We start from the raw sequence: 16,460 nt of genomic DNA, 5'->3' as shown, positions 1-16,460 counted from the left end.
TTTTACTCTAATCACTGCACGCCTGTTACATCTAGTGTGTTGATAATTTCACCTTTTATTGAGTGCTTCACATATTTACATCGTTTTCGTACGTATTACGCGTGACCCTAGTATTTCCTTGTTCCTTCTCTGTTCGTTTCATAGAGTGCATTAACGAGATAATGTTGGTCACTGTTACGGAATGTTATCATTCTTTTCTTGCAACGGAGTGGCGCAGGGTAGGAGGGGCCCTCTGCCGGTCACGTTCCTTCAACCACTTCCCGCCTGTGCGGAATTCTGGCGTCAGCGCTAACAGAGGGCGCGGATTATGTGCAGCACTATGTTTTCTTTCATTTGTGGCTCCTTTAGCGATTTGTTTTATGGTTGTTCAATATTAACCGATGCACTATCAAAGGTGTTTAATATTTGTCATTATATATAATATTGGCACTAGACAATACGTCACCACTGTTTCTTAACACTTCCTCTTTTTAACAATCTTACTTTTGTCGTGCTCTTCTTTCTACAGTTTTGTATTACTGTAACGCCTTTCATACGCTATAAGCTCATTACAGACTTCAACTATTGTATCCCCCTTTATTTTCGCTGTTTCAATTAATTATTGAAAACTAGTGTATGCCGACATTAGCGACATCTGGTGAACTTACAACACAAACCTCCTGTGGCTACTGTACGGCAGCTTGTTTCAAACAGTAGTGTTACTGACAACATGACTCGTGCATATGATATTTATGTGTGTTTGACGATACTGGTGCTGATTCTGCATTTAATATTTGACGATGCCTCTATGGCTGCAGTACATTAGAACTTTGTTTTTATGAAACAGGTATGCCTCTTCATATATTGTTAGTACTACTTTCTCATTATGGTGTATGTATTGTTTTTAGCTGTAGAGAATCTGAGAGTGTATTTATGTTTTTTCCCATTTTTGCTGCAGATCTGATGGTCATTAAAGACAGAAAACGATAATGTGTTATCAGAAAGTTCGTGACCATAGAAGTAAATTGAAGGAAACTTATTGTATACACGGGTCACTGTTTTTTCGCTACAATATCGCAGCTTGTGAAATCGGCGACAGAGATTGTTCACCGAGCATCAGCACTAAGAATATGCTTTCGATACTGCCTATCCACTCTTTGTGATGTTCCTCTCTGTAATCCAGTGAATATCGACATGTTACATTACCGTAATAATAAATGCATTATATTTTAAATTCACTTCCTCTACCTGTACAGTGCATCAAGGGAATATCAAATTCTCTAATTCTTAAACGAATCCCATTTACAATGCTGTTCTGTTTTCAGTACTCTGGGGCATGTTCCTAGACTTGTCCAAGTTAAAAAATGTTTGAAACATTCACTAATAACCAGTGCAGGATAGAAGAAATACAAGCAAGAGTTCTCTTCCGCAAGATTTCCCCCGAGGTGACTGAGTCAGCGAAAGCTGTCAGTCCATTCCATGTCGTTCCAACCCATACAAGCGACGTCCTATTTTAAAGGTGCTGCTTAAAAAAGTCAACGTAGACATGTAAGATCTCCAAATTCAGTATGATCGATATGCCTTATAATCGTCTGTCAAATTTCTATAAATACTTCTTCCTCTAAAACAGAAGAATTAAAGAAAGCCAGTGTCTTAAAAAAAAATCTAGACCATGGCAGATAGATACCATGCCGTACTTCATCTGAAGGGCCAGCCATACTTATGGGCAAGCTTCCTTACCAGAACGGGGAAACATACAGCAAGTTTTTCAACTTCTGATGCGAGAATGAAGCTGTGTAAGGAGAACTCAATACTAGAATATTGCATTTTATAATTCTCTTGTAAAAAAAAATTAAAATATGAGAAGTGGTTTTTGTTCATTACAGTCGAATTAAAACATTACTGCTGTATTAATATCTTCAACTTTTGTTTTTTTCTTTCATTTAGTTGTAGTCAGACTGTACATAAAGTAAAATTATAAATATACTGTAATATCACAGGCAACTGAGGAAGACATGACTACAAAAGTTGAAGACGTTAATACAGCTGTGTCAAGCATTCCCTGTCAGTATGTACAACAGGATCAAGGAAATACTTCCGAGGCTCCATAGGACGATACAGCACATAAAATTCAACAAAACATGCTGAGAGAACGTTTTAATTCCAAGTTACATTAATGTAAAGGTTAAAAACAGTTCTACAGTGGCACAAAAGTCGAAACCAATTGCAGAACGATATTGGTTACGAAAGAAATCTAACATGCTTTATTCTAAGAAACAGTACCTAAACATGATGCTCTGAGACTCATCTAGAAATGGCACAAAACATAGTAAATCCCACAGTTCTCATGGCACTAATAGAAAAAACTGAACACCACACACACAGGAATGGATCACTTACAAAACAAGCGTAAACAGAAGATAATGAAATTAACAGTAAAAATGACACAAAAATATACATTCACATTTTAAATATGAAACCACAAAAAAACACACATTTCATCCATGTTTAGTTAACCTAACGGAGGCAAAACTACACGAAAAAGAGAAAAAAAATGCTCTTTGAAAAAGCAAACAACCAATACATGCAAAATCTCATAGTAGAAACTGAACACAGCCTTACACGTGAAGAACAACAAAGTAATTGTGAAATAAACATGGGACTGACAAAAGAACCAGTAAAAAAGAAATAAAAAGCATAGTAAAAAAACACAGCAGCACACAATAACAACCAAACACAAGCAGCCATCATGAAATGATTGAAACAAAAGTTAACAACATATTAATAACAAGAGCAGACACGGGAAATTTAACTGTACTCATTAAAAAAGAGCAATACATCACAAAAACATCCAATCCATAAATACCAATACCATACAGAAACTGAGGTCAGATCCAACTACACGATTCCAGGTATACCTGAAACGAACACTGAAAAACGTTGAACGACACTCACCAACAGAAATATTACATAACACAGAAAAACCCACTAGCACCAACACTCCGCCGTCAACCACAGGCACATAAAGATGGAATGCCAATGAGAGCTGTTATCAAATTCAAGAAAGACCCAGCATACAACATAGCCAAACAACTCCGAAAGTTGATTAGAAAACACTATGAAGCAGAAAACAACAGTAAAAAGTAAACACAGGAAACCTAATAGAACATACAGAGAACATACAGGTACCACTCACAGCATCACTGATTTCATTCGACATGGAAAATATGTATACCTCCATCCCTATCACAGAAACAATAGAAATTATAGAACAAAATCTGTCATTCCGCACCACAGAAAGGCACGAAAACTGTTTTTCATTCAGTTGTAGTCACAGTCCATAAAGAAAAAATTATGAATATACCGTAAAATTACTGCTGTACTTCTGTACTTGTATTGGCACAAATAGGAGGTAGGACCTCAGTATTAAAGCCATGTAAAAAAATCTTATAGGCACTTAGAACTACTTGCTATGGCATTTAAACTATTTTTTCTCATTTTTGCAGTGGTGAGGTGAGTAGCATAATTCTGTGGTATCAGAACACCTCAATTTTTGGCATAGCAAACCTGTGGCAAATAGAACTTTGATATCTCTACACTTGATTTTGTTGTACTAAATGTTAGTAGTTACACAGTACCAGTTCGAAACAGATATACATCATGTGACTCATCAGTCTGGGTGTTAAGATAACACTGTAACTTGTAAGACAAGACAACGATCATATTGCCGATAAGGATTTCCGGTGCAAAGTTGCTACTCAGTCAAATAGGCAGATATTTTAAAGGTCACAGGAGGGATCTCCTGCCCTACCCACACAACTGATCTAATTGTGGGAAATACACTCATGAAAATGGAAAAAAGAACACATTGACACCGGTGTGTCAGACCCACCATACTTGCTCCGGACACTGCGAGAGGGCTGTACAAGCAATGATCACACGCACGGCACAGCGGACACACCAGGAACCGCGGTGTTGGCCGTCGAATGGCGCTAGCTGCGCAGCATTTGTGCACCGCCGCCGTCAGTGTCAGCCAGTTTGCCGTGGCATACGGAGCTCCATCGCAGTCTTTAACACTGGTAGCATGCCGCGACAGCGTCGACGTGAACCGTATGTGCAGTTGACGGACTTTGAGCGAGGGCGTATAGTGGGCATGCGGGAGGCCGGGTGGACGTACCGCCGAATTGCTCAACACGTGGGGCATGAGGTCTCCACAGTACATCGGTGTTGCCGCCAGTGGTCGGCGGAAGGTGCACGTGCCCGTCGACCTGGGACCGGACCGCAGCGACGCACGGATGCACGCCAAGACCGTAGGATCCTACGCAGTGCCGTAGGGGACCGCACCGCCACTTCCCAGCAAATTAGGGACACTGTTGCTCCTGGGGTATCGGCGAGGACCATTCGCAACCGTCTCCATGAAGCTGGGCTACGGTCCCGCACACCGTTAGGCCGTCTTCCGCTCACGCCCCAACATCGTGCAGCCCGCCTCCAGTGGTGTCGCGACAGGCGTGAATGGAGGGACGAATGGAGACGTGTCGTCTTCAGCGATGAGAGTCGCTTCTGCCTTGGTGCCAATGATGGTCGTATGCGTGTTTGGCGCCGTGCAGGTGAGCGCCACAATCAGGACTGCATACGACCGAGGCACACAGGGCCAACACCCGGCATCATGGTGTGGGGAGCGATCTCCCACACTGGCCGTACACCACTGGTGATCGTCGAGGGGACACTGAATAGTGCACGGTACATCCAAACCGTCATCGAACCCATCGTTCTACCATTCCTAGACCGGCAAGGGAACTTGCTGTTCCAACAGGACAACGCACGTCCGCATGTATCCCGTGCCACCCAACGTGCTCTAGAAGGTGTACGTCAACTACCCTGGCCAGCAAGATCTCCGGATATGTCCCCCATTGATCATGTTTGGGACTGGATGAAGTGTCGTCTCACGCGGTCTGCACGTCCAGCACGAACGCTGGTCCAACTGAGGCGCCAGGTGGAAATGGCATGGAAAGCCGTTCCACAGGACTACATCCAGCATCTCTACGATCGTCTCCATGGGAGAATAGCAGCCTGCATTGCTGCGAAAGGTGGATATACACTGTACTAGTGCCGACATTGTGCATGCTCTGTTGCCTGTGTCTATGTGCCTGTGGTTCTGTCAGTGTGATCATGTGATGTATCTGACCCCAGGAATGTGTCAATAAAGTTTCCCCTTCCTGGGACAATGAATTCACGGTGTTCTTATTTCAATTTCCAGGAGTGTATATTAAAGTTCATTACAAGACCTGATGCTGGTAACATGGTCGCTGAACATTCAGGGTCAACATTTAACCTGATAATCCTCTCATGCGTTGTGGGCAGTTATATTATTGGGAAACCACTATCCCCCCCCCCCCCTGCCCCCATCTCTTTCTCGGCCACTGGAGAATAAATTGGCAGGAAACCACTCCTCATTCGTTATACGTAGAAGATACGAATTGACATTTTTATTCAAGGTCTGTACACCATAGGGAGATGATCAGGTTTGTTACAAATTGTTACCAATTTTTCTCTATAGTTTAACTGTACTCTGTGGTAAAATAGGCTGGGTTTAATAAAAATGACATGACAGATTAGTTCGTGATTCAGCAGTAACAATTTTTTAGAAATGTTTTTTCAATAGTTTTTGTTGTTGCTTATTAAAAGTTTTAAAGTGTATCAGATTTATTTAAAACCGTAATTTAGAGTAATTTTTTAATGGAAAAACTTAAATACTACGTTTCTCATTTAATCTGTAACTGGTGCTTCTTTTTTTTTTCAATCTACATAAAATGTTTACACTTTTAGTCATTTCCTTCTGATGACACTTTTAAAAATTTGAAAGGAAAAGAACTACAATGACTCCAATGACTCTGTCCAAAACAGTGGCGTTATGTTTACAACAGCTGGACGTATGTTTGCCTCCAACTGTTCCAGAGTTTGGAGCTTGTCAGCGTAAACCTGTGCTTTCATGTACCCCAAAAGGAAACATCGGTGTTAAACCACACGACTATGGTGGCCAATTCACAAACCTACGTTTTGAGATGATTGGTTGCCAAACGTCACCCTCTACAAAATGGACGTAGCATCAACTGTGTGGTACGTAGCGCCATTCTGCTGGAATCACATGTTTTCAATATGCGTGGTCTCAAGTTCTGACCAATTCGGGTAACATGGATCAGCAGCGGTTGTCATTAACGGTAACGGCTCTTAGCATCTCGAAAGAAATAAGGTTCAATGACGCCACCACGCCAAAACCGCACCACAAAGTGAGTTTTTCTGAATTCGATGGTATATCGTGAGTCACTTGTGGGTTCTTTCCGCTCCGTTAAAGACAATTTTGCATATTGACAAAGCTACTAAAACTGACCCTCGTCCGACTAGACGATTTTTCCAGTGAAATCAGATCAACTTCCAACTGAGTATGTCGAATCAGCGAGCTGGTGACGCAATCTGTCATCGTCTGGCTTCAACTCTTGAGTCAACACAACTCTGTATGGCTTTTCGCCAAATTCACCAACTTGATGTCTCAGATAGCCGCCACCGTTGAAATCGTCTTGTAACTGACACATTCTGCTTTTCCTGAATACTGGCGGCTACTGCTGCGATGTCGTCATGACTTTCTGGGAGCTTCTGATCGTGTAAAATGAAATCCCGGTCTAAATATGCTACAGTGTGGCGGATAGCTTCAATGGTGAAACGGTGATGGCGACTCAATTCTCTGGAGAACGATGGATGAGCACCCACAACTTAGTTGTCAGATCGCTAAATTACTTTAATGATATATTGCAAATTTTACTGGATATGTTCACACCTTTAAACACATAAAATATGTTAGAAACTGGAAATTACAATTTTAATATCTATCACTTTTAATGGAAGCCCCTAAACGCACCTATGACGATCAGTTTACCCGGGCTGGGCTTGTTACTGCTACGAACGTACAGCATCCAGTTAATTATGGCCCCGCAGCACATGACTTTGTTCATTGCACGTGCTGGAGTACTTGCTTAATAACTGGTTTCTCTTGAGGACTCCGTTGGTCTTTGCCATTGTGGTGATGGATGGCAGGTTACGGTTGGGGCCTGAAGATGATTCTTTCTCGGGTCGAAACTAGTAACATGTGTTGAGTACACGACGTTGGATTCCAATGCCAATGCAGCTGTTGGCTTCATTATCATTACCCAAGTACTTCATGTCTGGCTGCTGCCAACTTCCCTTGATGGGTCACCAGAGACTTACAGTTTTTGGCATTATTAGGCACTTCCACACATACCCATTCGTGGCTAGAGCCTTCTGTTGGTAAAAGTGTTGACATCCAGAGCCAAAATGTCGTTTATGCTAATTTGTACAGAATTTTGAGGTAGGATGAGGGAAATATTTTTGTTCCAGACATTGTGTTGCTTCTCACCCTAGCAGAATAGCAAAAAAAAAATACGTGTTTGGAGTACTGACCAGCCATAAACGTAAACGGAATAATGCGGTTTCTCCCTCTCAAATCTTGATATATGCTGTTTTACTGGCAATGAGATTCCTTTGAAGTTATAATGCACACAGTATTTGATGTTTTGGATATAGTTGTATTCTCAGGATGAACACCATAATTTGTATCGCATCACAGAAGTGACCATTCAAACAAAACTCATCTTCCCCATCAGTATATTGTGCATTAATAGATGCTTGTTTAGCAGCAGTATCTTTCGGAAGAGGGATGAAACTGGACCACACGCATTAAGAGGATCAAGAGCAAGTGAATACATATTGAGGTCTGAGAGCCTTACCAAATCCTCTTTTGTGCACTTTAGAAAAATGGCCCAGTATGCCACTCTTGTTAAATGTCCCATACCAATCTGTAATTGACTCTTCCTCTGATATTGTACTATTAGGCCCTAAATTAGGACAATGCTCTTTTCTTCACCTGAATTCCTATCTTCTTTCATACAGCGCCTAACTTCCCAGTGCAGAAACGGTTTGCACTTAATGACGAGATGTTGTGGGTCGTGGATGGTATCTGGGAGCTCTGTTACCAAAACAGCTTGGTAAACATCAAGGAAAGTGGCAGGTTCTTATTTTCCTGTATTATTGTCAATAGAGGTTTGTGAAAGCCTGCCCAAAAATCACCAGGAACCACAGGGTAATCTAATGTTGCTTTGTGATTTACCCAATCTTTGATGAAGTGGGCAGGGGAACTGCTGCTAGGTGCTGGCCAATGACGAGCTGATGTCCAGTGCTGTGAAGATCCATGACAATTGTGAGATAGTCGTGGGCGTGAAGAGCATGCTCGTGTTGGCAAACAAGATAGTGATATCAGCCTGTATTGCACTGACTTTGATGGAGCTGGCGATGGTGGTGTTTGAAGGTGTGGTTGACCAACCAATCTGACAACACGCGCATCATCATCACCATCATTCAGGTCGTGGAGTTGTCGTTTCAGGCCAACGCATGAGGCGACACAAGTCAATCGAATACACAAAAAAACAAAATTATACTGATTACTATCGTGTGTGCAGGGAGAGGGGAGATCGCAAATATGATACATGCAAACATGTAGTGCATCTATAAAGGAAGGAAACAACGTAAGTAATTCTTACAATTACATATGACAAACATATTACTCTAGAATAGAACGACAATGAAATAATAATAGTTATGTAGTAGCCCCTTAACGACATCCGCCATGAGCTAATGCTGGAGAAAAGAGTCGTTTCAGTTACTTTGGCCTCAAATAATGTCACACTGTGTTCAGTTACTGAGTTGATCTACGCTTCATCCACTCCCATTACAGCAATTTTGTTGAGAATTTCTATGAGAAACCGAACAAGCACTATATTAGATAGGTAAATTATTTGCATAAACAGAGAGAGAGAGAGAGAGAGAGAGAGAGAGAGAGAGAGAGAGAGAGAGAGAGAGAGAGAGAGAGAGAGAGCAGAAAAATGAAACCGATTACATGCATCCACAAAACGCGTCGTATTTATTCCTATGTTTCTTTCAATGAATAGGAATCAAGTATGGTTTAGTCCCAGAGGTTTATACAAGATGGTACCGGCTCACGTCTGTATTTAGATGACGAATACCTTACCTTACTTCCTCCGGTGTTCTTGTAATGTATCATTACATTTCAGTGCAGGTATCCTCTTTTAGATTTTCGGCGCCACACACAGGTAATGGCAGAAAGGAGTGCATCTCTGGGGGCTGACGTGTGCTGGCCATCGTGCACTGTGATGGGATGTGTTGTGATACTGCATCTCATGCAAGTCAAGCGTGAATGTAGTGATCGTGGGGACCAGCAGCGTCATATGTAAGTGTCAGATGTCACTCAGTCTGACAGCTATGACGTTAGTACACTGTGCTTCCACAGTAGTAGTAGTGGGAGGCATACATTGAGAATAATTTTCTGCGCCTTCAATGAGACATCATCTTAGAGCTGCACGGCGTTCAGTAGCGGACAGCTGCCATCACACCCAGCCTCCGTACTGCCCTCAACACGCTGTTCACCATCTGTAGACGTAGGCAGACATACACTCCTGGAAATTGAAATAAGAACACCGTGAATTCATTGTCCCAGGAAGGGGAAACTTTATTGACACATTCCTGGGGTCAGATAAATCACATGATCACACTGACAGAACCACAGGCACATAGACACAGGCAACAGAGCATGCACAATGTCGGCACTAGTACAATATCCACTTTTCGCAGCAATGCAGGCTGCTATTCTCCCATGGAGACGATCGTAGAGATGCTGGATGTAGTCCTGTGGAACGGCTTGCCATGCCATTTCCACCTGGCGCCTCAGTTGGACCAGCGTTCGTGCTGGACGTGCAGACCACGTGAGACGACGCTTCATCCAGTCCCAAACATGCTCAATGGGGGACAGATCCGGAGATCTTGCTGGCCAGGGTAGTTGACTTACACCTTCTAGAGCACGTTGGGTGGCACGGGATACATGCAGGCGTGCATTGTCCTGTTGGAACAGCAAGTTCCCTTGCCGGTCTAGGAATGGTAGAACGATGGGTTCGATGACGGTTTGGATGTACCGTGCACTATTCAGTGTCCCCTCGACGATCACCAGTGGTGTACGGCCAGTGTGGGAGATCGCTCCCCACACCATGATGCCGGGTGTTGGCCTTGTGTGCCTCGGTCGTATGCAGTCCTGAATGTGGCACTCACCTGCACGGCGCCAAACACGCATACGACCATCATTGGCACCAAGGCAGAAGCGACTCTCATCGCTGAAGACGACACGCCTCCATTCGTCCCTCCATTCACGCCTGTCGCGACACCACTGGAGGCGGGCTGCACGATGTTGGGGCGTGAGCGGAAGACGGCCTAACGGTGTGCGGGACCGTAGCCCAGCTTCATGGAGACGGTTGCGAATGGTCCTCGCCGATACCCCAGGAGCAACAGTGTCCCTAATTTGCTGGGAAGTGGCGGTGCGGTCCCCTACGGCACTGCGTAGGATCCTACGGTCTTCGCGTACATCCGTGCGTCGCTGCTGTCCGGTCCCAGGTCGACGGGCACGTGCACCTTCCGCCGACCACTGGCGACAACATCGATGTACTGTGGAGACCTCACGCCCCACGTGTTGAGCAATTCGGCGGTACGTCCACCCGGCCTCCTGCATGCCCACTATACGCCCTCGCTCAAAGTCCGTCAACTGCACATACGGTTCACGTCGACGCTGTCGCGGCATGCTACCAGTGTTAAAGACTGCGATGGAGCTCCGTATGCCACGGCAAACTGGCTGACACTGACGGCGGCGGTGCACAAATGCTGCGCAGCTAGCGCCATTCGACGGCCAACACCGCGGTTCCTGGCGTGTCCGCTGTGCCGTGCGTGTGATCATTGCTTGTACAGCCCTCTCGCAGTGTCCGGAGCAAGTATGGTGGGTCTGACACACCGGTGTCAATGTGTTCTTTTTTCCATTTCCTGGAGTGTATATCAAGTCGCCGCTAGCCTCAGATATTTTTTAAAACATAGTACAAACCTGAATGTATCACCAATAGCACTGTGTGACAAAGAAAATGACGTTTCCTTAATGCTGTGGAAGACCATCCACAGGAATAAAACAGAGATAATATCTGCTATTTCTCCCTGTTAACACTAACATTATGACCCCTTTCTAGAAAGAAGTGTTAAGATCACCATATATTCATATTAAGATTTGACACATATAGATATTCTTTATTTCTGTAAGGAATGTCGATGTATGTGAATCTATAATTATAGAGTATTATTTACTAACTATACAATAGGATATCTGACACAATATAAACCACCCAGCTTATGCGGTATTTCTATTTAACATCTAGGTTTTCCCATGAAAGTCTTACATTGTATACACATACATTATGTGGTAATCGTCTCCAAGCACGTGATGCGTCAAGACATGCACTTAACGTTGGCCTATGACACGGTCATAGGTTCCGTATATTTGCTCAAAATGGTTTCCAGGACTTCCCAGCTTAAATTTTTACAATATGTCTATAGCTGATACAACACGGTCTACATGTAGGGAAATACGGCAGTTTCGTCTCTGAAACTGATACACTAAGTAGTACAGTTGAGCTATGTTGTTTACGAGAGGATAAAGTCCGTTTCTCGAGGATGATTATTGTTGCTGTTGTTTCCATGCCTTATATACATCCTGAATCTAAGATTTGACACTTGCAGTTGATCTGTGTTCTTTATCAGTGAAGGAGGAACATATTAATGAGTTTAATCATTTATAGGTGGTGACATGGTGGATTTGTGTAATCATAAAGCATTATTTATGATAGCTTAAATCACCACACCTGCCTATCAAGCGGTAACAAACATTGCAGTACACCCTACAAACGCCACATAAACATATAAAGTGAAGCAGCTAAGGCAGGTCATCTCATTTATATCCAGAATGAATAATACGTCGAGTTGCAGTTTTCGTCAATTTATAATGGTCAGTCTGGCGAATCTCCTGACATTCACTGGTATTTTTTATTGTTTGTAGTCGCTGAATTACGACATCGCCTTTGATTTGTAATGGAACTATATACTTTATCTATGTATTTTGAAAGAAGCTTCTAAGCACACTTCATCGAGTTACATGTATGGGACTTGATCAAATATCATCAAGAAAATAGTGGCGCAAACCTGTTTTCGACAGTCAGGAGAAGAGATTCCACAAACGCCTTCCTATTGCACCACATTTAAGCAAACATATAACTCAGGTATAGTCTGTGTGGTTATCAACATGGCTGCCATACCTCTGTTCAAAATGTTGACCAAGAGCATTGCTGGGGAAACAATACTGCATTCTGAACTTTGTACGGAGTTAACGGCAACAGAGGCCCGTGTTAGAAGACATTTCATGCCTTCAGAAGGCACTGGTGTTTGCTAATGTAGAAGTGTTACGTTTGGTGAGTGTGCAGACCAATATGTGTTTCCTGAGCGATTGTTGCTAGGCTCTTGGAATGTTCTGTTGGGAGGTCTTCATTACATGTGCACAATGGGAGGGACATCCATCATGTTGGCACAACACTGTTTGTGTTGTGTCCAGTGAGATGTCTCTGATAAATGTGACAGCAGCACATTTCAGGAACTTGAAATTGTTGAGTGGATTCAGATTCCCATTAATCTAACAGGGACCGATGGTGCGGATCTTGATAAACATGCACCAAACGTTGATAAACGTTTTTTAATCAATTTCTTTCAGTCAGCGTGGATTTTCGGCTGATTGGTGGTGGTGGTGGTGGTGGTGGTGGTGGTGGTGGTGGTGGTGGTGGTAAGTTCCTATGGGACTAGACTGCTGAGGTCGTCGGTCCCTAGATGATTAGTGGTTATTTAGAAGATTGACTAGCTGACTGTTTGTAAACTGCTTCTTCCTTAAACAAAATTTTACGTACAGTATATATAGTGCATCACTTCGCTATTCCCGTAGATGACATTCGGAGAACTGCAACCAATTGTGGAAGTAATTGACATGAAGCTGTAAAAGCAGTGAAATGCGAAGGTGATGAAACGAGATGGAATATAGTATTCGTGGAACACAAGTTTGGTTGATCCCTCTCATACTTCTGAGATGCCTCTTAGTGACATTTACAATGTCTGTTACTACTGACAAAATTTTTGTTTCATTCTCCAAACTTCCAGATTCTAGAGGTTTCTATTATAATGTTTGCAAAGATAGATCGTGAGCACTTGACATGATGTGGATAGTTCAGCATACAGCCGTACCGCTTTCTAATAGTTTGGGGACATTTGCCATAAACATCGAACGAGACATCTGGGGAAGCTGAGGAGACAGTTCTGAAATGGTGAAGTGCCAATCCTGCAAAACTGCTTGCCGCATACTTTCCACCAGTTCTGACGTCACCAGAGACCGTCGGCCACTACGCCCTTCGTCGTGAATACTGGTTCGTGCTTCACCGAACTGCCTGCACAGTCGTCTGACCATACTGTCGCTCACAATGTCTCCTCCATATACGTGGCACAACCGACAATGGATCTTTGCTGGAGAATGCTTCTGAGCGTGCAAAAATTATGTAGCTGCACGAACCTCGCAGTTACCGAGAGACAATATCAGAGCAGCCATTTTATCCAATGCAGTAACCACTGCTGTCAAAAGACTGAAACTGCATTCATTATCCCCACATACCTCGAGACTACTACTGGATGTATCTATTCCTACACGACTACTCATGCCATCTCTGAACGAGATCGGAACTTACTCTCTACTTGCACCTCGCACTTCTCTTTTTCTTCCCGCAAGTCTTTGTGTGGACCTCGTGGATTTTCCCAACTTCCTAGAATATTGAATTATAATTACTGTCGATTAAGGTGCTGCTTCGAGGCTACTTAACGATTTGGTAAGAGGCTACTCACTGTGAATACATGAGCTGCGACGTGCATGAATTAGATCTTGTGCACGACATTGCTCTAGGAATGTGATCATCCACGCGACAATTTCCTACGGGTTGCACATAGTGCATATCGGAATTCTTTGGCTATCATCACACAATCTGCCGGCAGCGGTGGCCAAGCGGTTCTAGGCGCTTCAGTCCGGAACCGCGCGACATGTCCTTAGGTTAGTTAGGTTTAAGTAGTTCTAAGTTGTAGGGGACTGATGACCTCAGATGTTAAGTCCCATAGTGCTCAGAGCCATTTGAACCATTTCACACAATCTCTCTGTCACGGGTAATCATACGAGGGGGCAAAAAAATGAAAAAAAGAAAGAAAAAAAATGCCGAATAACATTGCCTTGGGTGAAGTTCATATAGCAGCCATTTGCATCACTAGGCGTGCATAGCACAACCCATTGCCTGTTCAGTGCCGCCTGTGTTGTCGACCTGACTTTTTATGTTCATCTTCAGTAATTGCTTTTTCTGGCGCAGTTTTGTTCTTGTTTCGTTTTTAATGATGCCAATTTAAGTGAAGAAGGCGCAGATGTGAAATTTTGTTTTCTAAACGGTAAAAATGCTGCTTAAACTGTTTTAATCTTGAAAATAGTTTACCGGAATGACGCTGTGGGAAAAGCTCAAGTGTACGAGTTGTTTGCTCGATTTAAAAATTTTGACATGTCGACAGATGACAAACCTCGTCCTGGATCTCCATTGGCTGCCCAAGTCAACGAAAACGTTGAAACAACTGGAGAGCTTGTGCTCAGAGACCGTCTACAGACAATCAACTGTCAGAGATTAGTGGGCTTTCTTGGAGCTATGTTCAGAGAATTTGTGGGAAACAGGTGACTGGTTCTTCCACCACGACACCGCACCTACATACCCAGCCATATCTATTAGACGTTTTTGACTAAAAGTGGTATGGTTCCGCTGCCACACGCACCTTACTCCCATGACCTAGTGCCGTGCGACTTTTTCTTATTTTCATCCCCAAAAAGGGTCATGACAGGACACCGATTTGACAACATTGAAGATCTCAAAGGAAATATGAGGTAGGAGCTGTCAACCATATCTAAAAGTGAATATAAAAAATGTTTCGAACACTGGAAGCATTGGTGGGCCAAATTTATTTATTGTAATGGAGTGTATTTCGAAGGGAATAAGATTGTTTTGTATCAATTTCAAAATATATACACTTCTATACACTGTGCAACTCTAAACCACCTTTACTCTTGGCGGCAGCACAGTTCTCTGGTTTTAGAACAGAGGAGGGATGTCATACAGGCTGTCACTATCAGCAGAAGGCAGTTACTGTGACCTGTCGTCAGAAGCATTGGGTCAGTAATACTCTTACTTACAGAACTTCCAGATCTGGGTATTGCCCTGTGACAAGAGGAGATGAAACTATCTGATAACAAATCGATATGCAGCTAATCTCATATGTATTTCACCACCACATCTGGAAATCAAATATGGTGATAAAACTGATTTGGCACTCAGGAAATTGCCAACAGATAAATCTCGGTGAGAGCCATGTATAAATACATTCACTTACATCATGCATCTGTCCGCTTAGCTGGCAGGAGCATGTCAGTAACAACCGTATACGATTAGTCACTTTTAAGAAGCGCTGTAATGGACATAATGTTACACACAATAGATTGCACTTGTATTAAGACAAAACTGTATAAATAGATAGAAATGTTTATACTTATGTGTAAATTAAGATCAAATTTAGATGACGAAATATGTTTATCATTAATATCTTGAATTGCGTGAGAACCAGACTTCCTACATCAATTCCGTGTCACTGGACAGAGAAATATTTTTAACATAGGGAAGGCGCCCTACTTATATGTCGTTCTAAACACACAAACATCCAGAATCTGGCGAATCAGGGCAGTGACTGTTGGGCATTCGTAGTTGTGAAAAAGAATACGAACTCCGCGACGAAGAGTCCTAAATATGTGGCGAACTAAAGGTTGCCTCTCGAATAAAAAGGCACTCGTCAAGTCTCGAAACGAACAAGATGGATGAGCAGGAGTGGAAATTTACAGGAGAAAAATCCCTACAGCCATATCTCCGCCCCTGTCCACGCCCCTCCCCCCCCCCCCCTCCCCTCCAAGTTCCAGGTCACAGAGGCATTAATGATTTGTGTAGACTACCGCACACAGATATACCAACAGACTTCGTGCCATACCTAACAAGTTTCAGACACCTTATCATCATGGGTGACTTCAACGCCAGACATGAACTATTAGGTGACACTGTAACTAACAATAATAGACAACTCTATAACTTCCTGGCTACTGAAAACGCAAGTTAACTAACACTCTACACATTCATTGGTTAGCAAGGACGTTCCCTTCCAGGGCATATACTAATCAAACCAGAAGTTTCTGACATATGACAAAAGCAAAAATTAGAGACAAATGATCATTTGGCCAATCTGTTTTCGACAACAATACTCAACTGACAACCATCAATATCTAATGAGAGGAAGCTTAGTCCATTATCCAGCCGTGTAATGTCTATCTGAATAGAGACCTTAGTGAGAAATACAATTTCCAATTACAGTAACAGACG

The sequence above is a fragment of the Schistocerca americana genome, chromosome 2 (genome assembly GCF_021461395.2).
Source record: "Schistocerca americana isolate TAMUIC-IGC-003095 chromosome 2, iqSchAmer2.1, whole genome shotgun sequence".
NCBI classification, from domain to species: domain Eukaryota; kingdom Metazoa; phylum Arthropoda; class Insecta; order Orthoptera; family Acrididae; genus Schistocerca; species Schistocerca americana.
Note: the sequence above shows the minus strand (reverse complement) of the source record.